A 13,543-nucleotide genomic window follows, 5' to 3' on the forward strand; every position below is an offset into this window, starting at 1 on the left:
TATGCATGGACTCCAGGTGGGCCCATGGAGAAGTGCTTTGAGACTGTGGGGTTTATCGATTAAAAGGTGATAAATCCTAAATAGGAGTTTTCATAGGATTTAAATCTTCTCCCTATCTACCAAAACCCTTGGCTGGTGAAGGCTATCGCTGTAGCCATTGCTGAGAGCCTTCTCTGATGCTTCCTCATATAAGGCATGGGCAAACTTATTTACCAAGGACATCTCAGAATGCATTAGCCAGGGTTTGCAATGGGGAAACTGCTTTATTATTATTATTATTATTATTATTATTATTATTATTATTATTATTTTTACTTTTTTTTTTTGTTTTCTTTTTTTAGACTATTGTTTTACATTTTTTTTTTACTGTATTCATTTTTTTTTTTAGAGAATAAGGAACTGGAAACCCAAGTCTAGGCTATGGATGTGCAAGCCAGCATCCCGGCTCACATAGGACTGGCTTAGTGAGCAGTAAGACAGTCGCTGGATTTTTCTCAACCAAGTAGGTTACTTCGTACCGAAAATTATATAAGCATCACCTAATATGGAAATCCTTGATCTGCTATGTCCCTTTAAATGGGATGGACTCCCTTGTGGCTGATCACACGATTTATCGCGATTGGCCCGGAGACGCCACAAGCTCTGAATCAGCAGGGTGTGTCTGGCTAAAGACGACAGCATTTGATTGAATGTGAAATGGTCATTGCCTTGGCCAGAAATTCCCCCGCAGCTTCAGAGTCTGTAGTCTCTTCCAGCCAATCGTCATAAATATTGCGATCAGGCGCGGGAGCGCTCCCCCTTAAGGATTTTCTTCCCATCTTGACAATTTTTTAAGGCTCTGTTCCAAGATACTTGTCTTAGTGCAACCTCACACTTCCCTTTAGTCAAGCAAATCCCTCTAGACTAGAGCAAAGAGACTTATCCAAACTTTATTTCTGTGGAGTTGTTAATGAAAACTCCTATTGATCTTAATGTGTGTTTCTAGGCTTTGTGCCAACTGAGCAATAGACTTACAACGACCGTAAGCTCCTTTGTGGCATTTCAGTAAGGACATGTACAACTTCTGTAATGGATGTTACCATTGCCTTTGATGACGATGAACAAGTTTGCAATCTCTCGCCTGTATATGCTGTTGCACACAATTTTAGCTCCTTGTGGTGCCATTAAACTTCCTGGGATAAAGATGTGTACATTATAAATGTGTAAAAAAACTATTATTTCTAAAATATAAAGTGAAATATTCTTGACTATAATTATACTTAAATGCCATGTTTGCTGAAAACATTATTCATCCCTGATTCACAACGTTTACATGCCAGCTATTGTGTATCTTGCCAAAATCATATCGAAGCAATGCCATATCTTTCCAAAACTATACGGTGTTAACTGCGAATGAAAAGTCATCATCAAATCAGCTACGTAATACATCATTCTGGAAAGAAGTGATTTATTGTATGTCTGAATTAATTAATTAAGGGACACTCCCTTTACAGGGGAAAAAATACTTTTGTATTATTTAAAGATAGTGGTTCATGCTACAATTTGGGACATTCATATTAAAAGGACACTATTTATTGCAAATGCTTTCTTAAGGTATTTTAAAGTGGAAATGTCATTAAAATGCATATTAAATGTTGCTCAAAATTAACTATGAATGAATGTTGCACATTAAAAAAACATTAATTGATTTTTTTTTATAATACTCAGTGGTTTGTTCTGATGCTCCGTTTGTATGCTATTAAATGTGGAGAGCTCTAGCATGTTTTTTACTAATTTATTTATTTAGTATTTTATGACTACAGCAGCAAAACTATGTGGAAGAAAACATAGTAATGTACAACATAGAAACATAGAATAGCTGCACAATGTAGCAGCCAAACATAAAAATAGGCAGGCAGGAATATCTGCAGACGCCTAAGCTAAGATGAGAAAAGATATAAAATGGAAATGGGGGCTAGCAATCCAAGGGCCATAACCTTTCTATTGAAGTCCTGATCACAAGCTACTAGACATTTCATAAGGCTAGTTGGGCCTTATGAACGAGTCGCTAAGGAGAGCAAAGCAAAAAGAAGGAGTAACTTTGCACCTGGGCAAAACCATGTTGCATTGGAGGGGGAGGTAAATATATAATGTGGGGACAGATTTATATTTGGGGTAGGACATGTCCTAGATCAACTTTACATTTTAGTGTAAAAATAAAGCTATCAAAGCTGTGTGCAACAAAAATGCAGTGTTTTTCTTACATGCAAAATGATAAACTAGTTTGCACCCCTTGTATTGTAACATAGTTTGCCCAGGAGCAAACTTACTTCCTTTTTTTTTTTTTGCTTTGCTCTCCTTAATGACACAAGCCCATTGTGTGTAATATGTAGAGATGGTCACTGACCCCCGTGTTTTGGTTTTGGATTCGGTTTTGGATCTGGATTACCGTCGTGTTTTGGTTTTGGTTTTGGTTTTGCAAAACCGCCATTGCGTGTTTTGGTTTTGGTTTTGGTTTTGTTTGGTTTTGTGTTGCTATTTCTTTGGAAAATCCATGTTTTTGGGCCTAAATTAACCCAATTTAGTGCTCCAACTGTTTTAGAGACAAGTAATCTAATTGTTGAGGTAATAAATCATCCAAAAAAACCAGTTTAATTCTTCGTTGGTAGGCCTATTCTACACACAAAACAGATTGTCTTCCTCTCCATCTATGCATATTGGCAATGCAGCCATCGTCTTTGAATGTATATTACACCCTACACTTATAGTTAAATATGTAAAGAAATGGAAAAAGCCAGTTTGGTTTCTGTCTCTCAAGGCCCCCCTCCACTTGTATAAAATACCAAAAAATTCAGCCATTATAGACTGTACAATATTAATTGACATGGAAAAAGCCAGTTTGGTTTCTGTCTCTCTAGGCCCCCCTCCACTTGTATAAAATACCCAAAAATTCAGCCATTATAGACTGTACAATATTATGAAAAATGGACAAAGCCAGTTTAGGGTCACTCTGTCTATGACACCCTACCCTTAAGGATAAATTGCCCTAACAGCAGCCTTTCAAGATGGTATGTGATATGGAAATGCTACAAGTCCCTTTCCTCTTTGGGGGTAGATTGCTCCCTACACTTACATAGAAAGTTTTAAAAAGATGTTATCGGCATCATCTTCAGCTTAATCCTCACCCTCATCAGTGTGTACGTCATCATCACAGACTATCAATTCATCGCCGCTTGAATCCGCCATTAGAGAACAGTCAGTGCTTGGATGTCTTGGATGGTGAAGGCCTTCCTCGTGGAAGATGTAGTTCATTTTTATAAACATCATTTTCTCCACATTTTTGGGAAGTAACCTTCTACGGCGATCACTGACTAAGTTCCCTGCTGTGCTGAACACTCGTTCAGAGTACACACTGGAGGGTGGGCAGCTTAGGTATTGCAAAGCAAGTTTGTACATGGGTTTCCAAATGGCCTGCTTTTCTTCCCAGTAAGGAAAGGGACTGTCTGACATTTCCATATCAACTACCTCTTGAAAGTAATCCTCCACCATCCTTTGCATGTTTATACTCATATTGGATGGAGTTATGGGCAAAGTGACACATTTTTTGAAAAATCCTTCAAACCAGCCCAGATGTTAAATTGTTCTGGTCTGCCCCCTGTGTCTTCCCTGCTTCTTTTTTGGAAATTTAATTTTTTACGAGCAACAGCTTGAGAAAGTGAAGGAGGACACGTCGTCAAGCCGAGGCCCAGTTCAGCGGCCAACTTGCTGAGCAATAGCTCCTTGCAAAAGTTCACATCTCGCTCATTTACAAGTAAAGACTCAATGTAGGTTTTAAACCTTGGATCAAGCACAGTGGCCAAAACGTACTGATCCGAGTTCAAGATCTTAATAACTCGAGGATCATTGTGAAGCGAATTAAGTACTTGATCGACAAGGCCAACATACTTTGCTGAATTGCTTGCTTTCAGCTCCTCCTTCATTTTCTCAAGCTGCTTTTCCAATAGTCTAATTAAAGGAATGACTTGGCTCAAACTAGCAGAGTCTGCACTGACCTCACATGTCACAACTTCAAATGGTTTCAGCACCTTGCACAGCACTGAAAGGATTCCCCACTGTGCAAGAGTGAAATACATCCCCCCTCCTTTCCCAATGTCATGACTTGTGCAATATGCTTGGATGGCTTTGCGCTGTTCCTCCATCCTCTGAAGCATGTACAGGGTGGAATTCCACCGAGTTACCACCTCTTGCTTAAGTTGGTGGCAGGGCAAGTTAAACTGCTCTTGGAGCTGCTGTAATCTCCTACATGCTGTGGCTGAATGCCTGAAATGGCCTGAAATTTTACGGGCCACCGAAAGCATCTCCTGCACCTCACGGTTATTTTGTAGGAAGCTCTGCACCACCAAGTTGATGGTGTGAGCAAAACAGGGAATATGTTGGAAATCACCCAGCTGTAATGCTCGCACTATATTGTTGGCATTATCTGAAATGACATACCCTGGGGAGAGTCCGAGTGGTATAAGCCATGCATCAATCACATCTCTCAGTTTGCGTAACAAATTGTCAGCCGTATGCCTGTTAGTGAAGCCAGTGATACAAAGAGTGGCCTGCCTGTGAGAAATGTTACGTAGTGGTGTACATGCTGCTGCTGTTCCTGCTGGTGAAGGTGAATGACCAACCCAGTGGGCTGTCACAGTCATATAGTCTTTGGTTTGGCCACTTCCACTTGTCCACATATCTGTGGTTAAGTGAACAGTGGGCAGAATGGCATTTTTCAGCGCAATCTCTACATTTTTACACACTTTTTGGTATAGTTGTGGAATAGCTTTACGGGAGAAATGGTGTCGCGATGGAATTCTGTAACGCGGACACAAAACCTCAATTAACTGTGAAAAACCAGCTGCGTTTATTGTGGAGATTGGACGCAGATCTAACACTAACATTGCAGCCATGGCGTCTGTGATTCGCTTGGCGACTGGGTGACTGCTGTCATATTTGCTTCCCCTCGCAAATGATTGTTTCACAGTTAATTGCTGAAATGTAGGACTGCTCATTTTATTAACCTGCCTCTGGGATGACGATTCACCCCCAGCAGCAGCATCAGCAGCAGCAGCAGGACTAACGCTTTCTTCAGAGGAATCAATAATAGTGCCGGAGTCATCCAGCCTTAAGTGGGATGCCGGGCTAACTCCGAGCGCTACTGAGGATATTGATGAGGATGGTGTGGTGGGTGTATTTTGTAGCCGTCGGTATGTCGGTGAGCGGAGGGTCTTAGCTGATGAGGGAGTGCTTGTATTCTTTTGGGAAGAACTTTCAGCTTTTCCCAACACTTTGCCATGAACTCTCGTTAAATGGCGTAACATAGACGAGGTTCCAAGATGGTTAAGGTCCCTCCCTCGACTGACTGTGGCTTCACATACACTACAAATGGCTATACAATTGTTGTCTGGATTTGGGTAGAAATAATTCCACACATAAGAAGTGGATTTTTTTGTTTTATGCCCAGGCATGACAAGGGCCTTTTTCTTGTCACGTGCCAAAACTGCTGCCACTGGTGCAGGACTTACACAAACAACCTCATCCTCATCAACATCCTCATTAGCGCCCTCGTCGCCTACACAAATCTCCCCCTCATCCTCTTCTAATTCCAAAGTGGCATCCTCAATTTGGGTATCACCGGCTACACTCGGGCTATTAAGGCACACATCAGCAGAATGCTCACGATTAGACATCCCACTGTTGGATGGACTCTCCACAGGGATTGTTGTCATTTGTGAATCAGAGCAAATATTCTCCTGTAATGCCTCACTGTTATCTTGCAGCTCGGCTTTGACCCGTAACAGTAGTTGTGCACCAATTGTAGGCTCGGTAACTTTTTGGGATCTGCCACTAATAGCCAAAGGTGAAGGCCTCATTCTCTCTTTGCCACTGCGTGTGTAGAATGGCATGCTTGCAATTTTTTTTTTTATCGTCACTTAACTTTTGCTTTCTTTTTCGCTTCAATACAGTAATTTTTTTTTTTGTTTTTGTTTTTTTTCACTAATTTGAAAACACTCTGTTGTTTGACATCGCCTTGGCCAGATGACGTACTGGGAACACTAACATCAGGACTGGTGACAGAACCTGGTTGCTCATTCAGATCATATGTGGACTGCTTTGAATCCATTCTGAGCGCAAACCACTGGGGAGTGCTAAAAATTATTTAGTAGATACTGCTGACAGTTATGACTTTTGACAGCCAGAAATATTAATGCACAATTAGGGAGGACACCCCAAAAGCACTGAGGAGTGCTAAAAATTATTTAGTAGATACTGCTGACAGATATGACTTTTGACAGCCAGAAATATTAATGCACAATTAGGGAGGACACCCCAAAAGCACTGAGGAGTGCTAAAAATTATTTAGTAGATACTGCTGACAGATATGACTTTTGACAGCCAGAAATATTAATGCACAATTAGGGAGGACACCCCAAAAGCACTGAGGAGTGCTAAAAATTATTTAGTAGATACTGCTGACAGATATGACTTTTGACAGCCAGAAATATTAATGCACAATTAGGGAGGACACCCCAAAAGCACTGAGGAGTGCTAAAAATTATTTAGTAGATACTGCTGACAGATATGACTTTTGACAGCCAGAAATATTAATGCACAATTAGGGAGGACACCCCAAAAGCACTGAGGAGTGCTAAAAATTATTTAGTAGATACTGCTGACAGATATGACTTTTGACAGCCAGAAATATTAATGCACAATTAGGGAGGACACCCCAAAAGCACTGAGGAGTGCTAAAAATTATTTAATAGATACTGCTGACAGATATGACTTTTGACAGCCAGAAATATTTATGCACAATTATGGGGGACACCCCAAAAGCGCTGGGGAGTGCCAAATATGAAGAAAAAATAATAAACCTCTATCCTCCTCTCTGCACTAGCGATTTTGGTTAGAGCAATTGCAAGAACAATATTGTATTCTCTGTCCCTGCTCTAATTAGCCTATGACTACACCCTGCTCTCTCCCTCTGTCAAATGGCGATGGATTGCTGTGGAGGCGTGTATTTATAAAGTTGAAGTATCGCGAGAACCGAGCCCCGAGATCCTACGACGTCACAATGACGTTCGGCCTCGATTTGGATTCGGAATGGGCGGGAGAGTACCGAGCTGCTCAGCTCGGTACTCGGATACCCAAAGTTCGGGTGGGTTCGGTTCTCGGAGAACCGGACCCGCCCATCTCTAGTATTATCGCTGAGTGGAACAGGCTGCGCCATTTGTCATATGTCACCTAAACTTCAGAACAGTGGTCGAAGTGGAAATTTAGAAGTGGCGGTATGGAAAATGTAATGGGAATGCAGGTGAATGGAATTTAAGAGTTTTACAATGATGGCAGTAGTAGAATAAAATAATACTTACATTACATCAATGACAGCTGGGTCCGTCCATCGCCGCTTCAAGACAAGTCGTGCATTCTTATGATGTCATCTAACACAGTCGGCAACACAGCCAGTCGTCCCATGAAGACATCTGCATCCTGGTAAGTAGGTTTTTTTTCCTAAAAAGAATGATGATCATCATGCCACAGTGCCTATAGAAAATCATCAAACCATGGCAAAATTCTTAACTTTTGTGAAATTACACCATGGAAATTGAAATAAATGAAATCAAACTTTTTCCACCTGTATTTACAAATTTCGCCTTTCAACTTTCAGCTACGAGAAAAAGGGCAAGAGTTCTGAAGATTAATAGAAAATGTAAAACTACAAAACTACAATAACAGGTTGGAAAAGTGATCAGCCACCTTTTGCTGTAATTACATCATCACTCTGAGTATGTCTCTGACAACTTTGTGCACCTAGATTGGGAAATGTTTGCCCATTCTCCTTGCAGAATTGTTCAATTTCAATTTCATGGTGAGGAGCGTTGGACTGCTCTCTTCAAGTCCATCCACAGATTTCCTATCAAATTTAGGTCAGGGCTCTGACTTGGCCAGCCAAGGACATTCATCATCCTATTCTTAAGCCACTGCAATGTTTTCTTGGTGGTATGTTTGGGGGGGTTGTCGTGATAGAAGGTGATTCACCTGCCCAAATTCACTGTATATGTGTAACCAGCTATGTGATGCTTTACAAATGACATAGCATAAATGGGGTCATGTGGGGCAGCACAGTGGCTAAGTGGTTATCACTTCTGCCTCACAGCGCTGGGGTCATGAGTTCAATTCCCGACCATGGCCTTATCTGTGTGGAGTTTTATGTTCTCCCCGTGTTTGCGTGGGTTTCCTCCGGGTGCTCCGGTTTCCTCCCACACTCCAAAATCATACTAGTAGGTTAATTGGCTGCTATAAAAATTGACCCTAGTCCCTTTCTCTCTGTCTGTGTGTGTATGTTAGGGAATTTAGTCTGTAAGCTCCAATGGGGCAGGGACTGATGTGAGTGAGTTCTCTGTACAGCGCTGCGGAATCAGTGGCGCTATATAAATAAATGATGATGATGATGATGTTTACCAAGTATCTTACTGCTGTTGACAGTACTAATCAAATATTTTGGGAATTCTTTAAGTATATTTATATAATTATTTTTTTAAGAGTTGATGCAAGTGTGCAAGTATTTTCTCTGAACATCTAAAAACTTTTTCAAAATGCCCCTAAATGATTTTATTTTCTAGTTATCTCTGGAGTATTGCTCTCAAGCATATATTTAGTGTTTCTTTTTGTTTCTTTAATATACATAGATATTTTCTCAGCTTATTATTTTGCTTATACAATTTCCCTCTTGTGGAAAGTACTAACTTTTATGAGCTGAGTTAGCAATAGATTTTATTCACCTTCTGATTTAATTAAGTCTTCCAAAGGAGCAGAAATCCTATGGGAAACAGCATTTGTTGAAGGACAATAATTCATTTTTATACAGATTAATGTTTAAGGACCAGTTCAGTTTTTATGGTATTGTGTTAATCAGGGTACGTTCAGAAGAATGTACTTCTTAGTGTTCAAGGAATAATGGAGTCTTAGAAGATTTAGCTTTAAATTACAAGTCTGTTTTACAGGAAAACGTATCTGTTTTTACTTTAGAAATTAGTGAAGCATTTCCTGGGGATCTGAAGCCCCAGCGTGGTTCCAAGTGTACAACTGTAAAGAACAATTATTGTATAGGAAAATCTAATATGAAACTAGGAAAACTAGCATACTAACCTTATTAACTAATTCACGCTCACTGTCTACATCATATCTGGTGTTTTTCTGCACCACAAAATGTTGGTTACACTTTACCACAACTGTCAGTAAGCCTGGGCCCCACTGTCAATAACAGCTGTGGGTCAGGTGATAGATGTGATACAGTTTGGTTTCTGGTTTCGTACAATCATTATACACAATGCTTAAATTAATGCTTTGTGTTAAATGCAAAAGTGCTCTGCACATACACATTTGCAATAGGAGATTCTTGCCATTAAATGAACTCACAGGGATTGCCATGCCTTGTAGAAAAGTCTTTTAAATTCAAGGACAACTTGAATCAGTCCATGCAGGCAAAGCATTAGTAATAAAGCCACACAAAATTGAACTAGTAGTGAGTGTATTCAGTCATTAGTTCCAATTTGTATTGGATATGTTAATGCTGAATATAATGGGGACCTATTGGAATCCAAGATGACACCTCAATGTTCCAGCAGAGCATGCACGTTTGCATCATGTTTAGCCCTAGTTTTCCCATTCACCAGGATATCATTAATGATTACTTCTACCCATGTTTGACTACTTCATGTACATATGTGATCTTACATGGTACGTATGTAAATATGTAAAGGAATTAGAACAAACCACTGCCCCTTTCTAAACTTTACTAAAAATGTGGTGGTTATGGGATTATATGGGATTAAAACATTTATAACACTTTACAGTCTGTAAAAGAACTCATAATCCAGCCAAAAGGAACTTTAATAGGTTTCCTTAATATATAATAGGTGCTGTACCCACATAGGCAGTAGCCTATGCTTCATGTACCATGAAACCAAAACAGATTAATTCTGCAAGGTTTAAAAAATTAAATAAAAATGTTGTCCTGCGCTCAGAAACAAACAGAATTTAAAAATCACTGTGTCACCATAAACATAAAGGAGAATTTTGTGCACAATATAGCTATATTGGGGTTAAGATCACCTGCCGCGTCAAGGCATCTCCTGTAGGTGAGTTCCTAAGCTAGTGATACAAATTTTCATTCAGGGTGTTCCATTTAAAACCTTCCCCTGAACCTCCATCTTATAAAGCCTGCAGCACCTGGAGGGAGTGGTCAACTCCCAAAAACAAACTAGAAAATAGTGAAAGAAAAAAAGGGCGCTTCTTTAAATTAATGAAATGTGTACAAGTGTATAAAATCATTTGAGACATCAGCCAAGGACAAATAAGACCAATGTGCAAGTGCAAATAAAAGAAAAATGTTGTCCGGCGCTCAGAAAGGTTTAAAAAAGAGGATTTTTGTACTCAATTTTTCTGAATCCATTTGGAGGACATTGTAATCATGGGGTATAGAGGGCGCTGTGTTGGGAGTAAGGAACTAAAAAAGTATGACTTGTATGGCCTGCTCCTTCCACTCTAAGCCCCATTTAACCCTTCAGGTTTTTTTTATCCTAAGCCCAAAGGATAGAACTTTTGAACAATCAATCAAAAATCAGAATATACAGGGATGGAAGTGCAGTTTCCCCCAAATGAATTCAGAGAAATGGATTTTATGGTGACTACAAAAATCCTCATTTCTCATTCATTCCATTTGGGGGACACCACTTGCAAGGGGGAAGTTTTAAAGCTGCCCATAGGGGTGGGTATGCTTAGACACTGCTGCATGCAAAACAAACACCGTTGAACCTGTAGAATTTGGTGAAAGTGTGGACAGAAGGACCAGGTAGCTGACACAATTGTTCAACAGAGGCTCCATGCCACACCGCCCAGGAGGCATTCACCAATCTGGTAGGATTACCTCTAAATTATAAGCCTGACGAATGGTAGCCTTGATTCACCTCGCAAATGTCTGTTTGTGTGCATCAGACAGGACAAGGAGGCTATCTGTTCTAAGCAAGGTGGATGAATAGTCCACATAGATCCTCAAGATCATAACCACATCACCAGGAGAATCGATTCTTCCTTTGCAAGTCCTGGCTTAATGCAGGGATAACTATAGGTTAGTTGAGATTAAATTTTGATACCAGCTTGGGATGGAAAAAAGCACTGGTGTGCAGAACATCTGTATCATTGTGAAAGACCAGAAATGGTGCCCTGCAAGACAGGGCAGCCAACTCAGACACTGGTTTCCCAGAAAATATGGTGAGCAAAATAGACACCTTCCATGTAAGAAATTAAAATCAACAGATTCCACAGGTTCCAAATGGCTGCTTCTGCAGCTATGAAAGGACCAAGTTCAGATCTAACGGCGCTATCGATGAAACAAAGGGCGATTTGCAGATGAAGAACCCCCTCCAGCATCACCGCACCCCATCCCTGCAGGCTGGCATCTCTGGTCACAGTGGTCCAGTTCCATATAAAGAAGGGTTGCCCATGATTGAGATTCTTCATCCTCAGGCACCACAGAAGGGACTTTTGGGACTTTGGCAATTGTTTGAAAAACTGTGCTGCCAAATGAATATTGGACCTCGACCACCTGGCTCTTATTTTTTTTGGAATGTCCAAGAGTGGAAGTGAGCAAACTGTACTGCTTTGAAGCAGGATAACATCTTCTCCATCAACTTTATGCAATGGAGGATGGATACTTGCCTGACAAACAACAAGGCCTTCATTTGTTCCTCAACAGACAGAATCTTCTCTTCTGGTAAAAACACTCTCTGACACTTGGTGTCAAAGAGAAAACCCAGAAAAATCATACACTGAGCTGGGACTAGACTGAACTTTAGATGATATATGACCCAGCTGTGGGATTCCAGCATTTCCGCTGTCAAGAGCAAATGGGTCAGGAGAAGAGGGGCAGAGTTCACCTTTATCAAAAGGTCATCTAGATATGGTATTACATACACCTGTTAATTATTGAATTGAGGTGTTTCCCACCCGTTACCAGAGGTGTATAAAATCAAGCACCTAGCCATGCAATCTCTATTTGCAAACATTTGTGATACAAAATGGGTCGTTCTGAAGAGCTCAGTGGCTTCAAACGTGGTATTGTGATAGGATGTAACCTTTGCAATAAGATGGTTTGTGAAATTTCATCCCTGCTGGAAATTCCTCGGCCAATCAGATTCTAGCTGTCATTTTGTTGACTGTACTAAATAAATGATAACTAGAAACTGATTGGTTGCCATAAGCAACATCTCCACTTTCTCAAACCTGCCGTTTAGTAAATATACCTCTAAGACTTTTTAACAGTTGTGGCTACTGCTCATGATGTTACTGGTAGCCAGTTTTCAGTGCACAGTTACATATGTGGGATGCTTTATTTGAAAACCCATTAAGCAGAAACTTCAGAAAACAAGAAAGAAAGAACTGCATTTTTATCTCAGTTATTTTTTATTGTGATCTTTTGTCTGTACAAAGGAAAGATATTTAACATAATCACGTTGTTTACAATGATTCGATATTTAGTAAAACACGTCTTAATGCCTAACTAGTGGTTAGAAAATGTAATGTTATTGAATACCAGGTAAGTGCCCAAGTTTTTTGTTTTAAGATTTAAAACATTATAAACAGAATAGGCGATGAACCATAATGTCATAAATTATACATGGCAGATTATGGTAAAGTGCAACAATAACAACATTATTAAAAAAGGTAAAAAAAAAAAGAACAAACTGTCATAACGTGAACAACAACAACAGCAACGAAGATTCCCAAGAGGTCGGTAATCCGCCTATGGAATTGTTTAGTAAATATACCCCCTGATGTCTGCATCAACCATTGCATGGGCAGGGATCACATAAAACAGTCACGGCACCCCAGAAATCATCAGATTTATATTGAATGTAATAGGCACTGACAACCTAGTGCATGATACATAGGGGTAGATATAATGAAAAGAAAAAGTGAAGGTGCTACCCATAGCAACCAATCAAACTCTAGCTATCATTTATCTGGTACATTCTAGAAAACAACCTCTACTTATCCTTTTTATCATCATCATCATTTATTACTATAGTGTCTGCAAATTCCATAGCACTTTAGAAGATTTGATAAATCTACCCCTACAGTAGTCACTGCAGGGTGTTTTCTTTGTTTGTACGTCACACTGTGTAACTTCTCCTTGTTAAGATGAGAGCCATACATACAAAATGTAAAAACGACATTGCAATATGTAAATAATCTGGTAATACATCTCCTATCTAGTTTTACATGCGCACATCTCTATATCTGGATACCAAGAGTGAATCGAATGAAGTAAAATAATGTTTTGCATATAAATGCTTTAGATCTTATGTATTTTTTATAGGACAACATGTTCCCATGACATCTGAGCTGGTATAAAACTTTGGAATTATGTAAAAAAAATACATGACCCTAAAATGTTATATTGAAACTTTTTCATCCCTGAAACTTGACAATTTATATATAAAGATAGCTAAGCACTTTGCTG

General features: G+C 39.7%; 1 long non-coding RNA gene across 1 annotated transcript in view; it reads left to right on the forward strand.

Annotated features, from left to right (window-relative positions):
* The first annotated feature begins 394 nt into the window (after positions 1-394).
* The window catches only part of LOC142157879 (uncharacterized), a 176,438-nt gene continuing 163,289 nt past the window's right edge, over positions 395-13,543 (forward strand). The window contains exon 1 of the long non-coding RNA XR_012692673.1: positions 395-502. This is a non-coding gene — a long non-coding RNA (uncharacterized LOC142157879). The remainder of the gene's footprint in view (positions 503-13,543) is intronic.

Source organism: Mixophyes fleayi, chromosome 5 (genome assembly GCF_038048845.1).
Source record: "Mixophyes fleayi isolate aMixFle1 chromosome 5, aMixFle1.hap1, whole genome shotgun sequence".
Lineage (NCBI taxonomy): Eukaryota > Metazoa > Chordata > Amphibia > Anura > Limnodynastidae > Mixophyes > Mixophyes fleayi.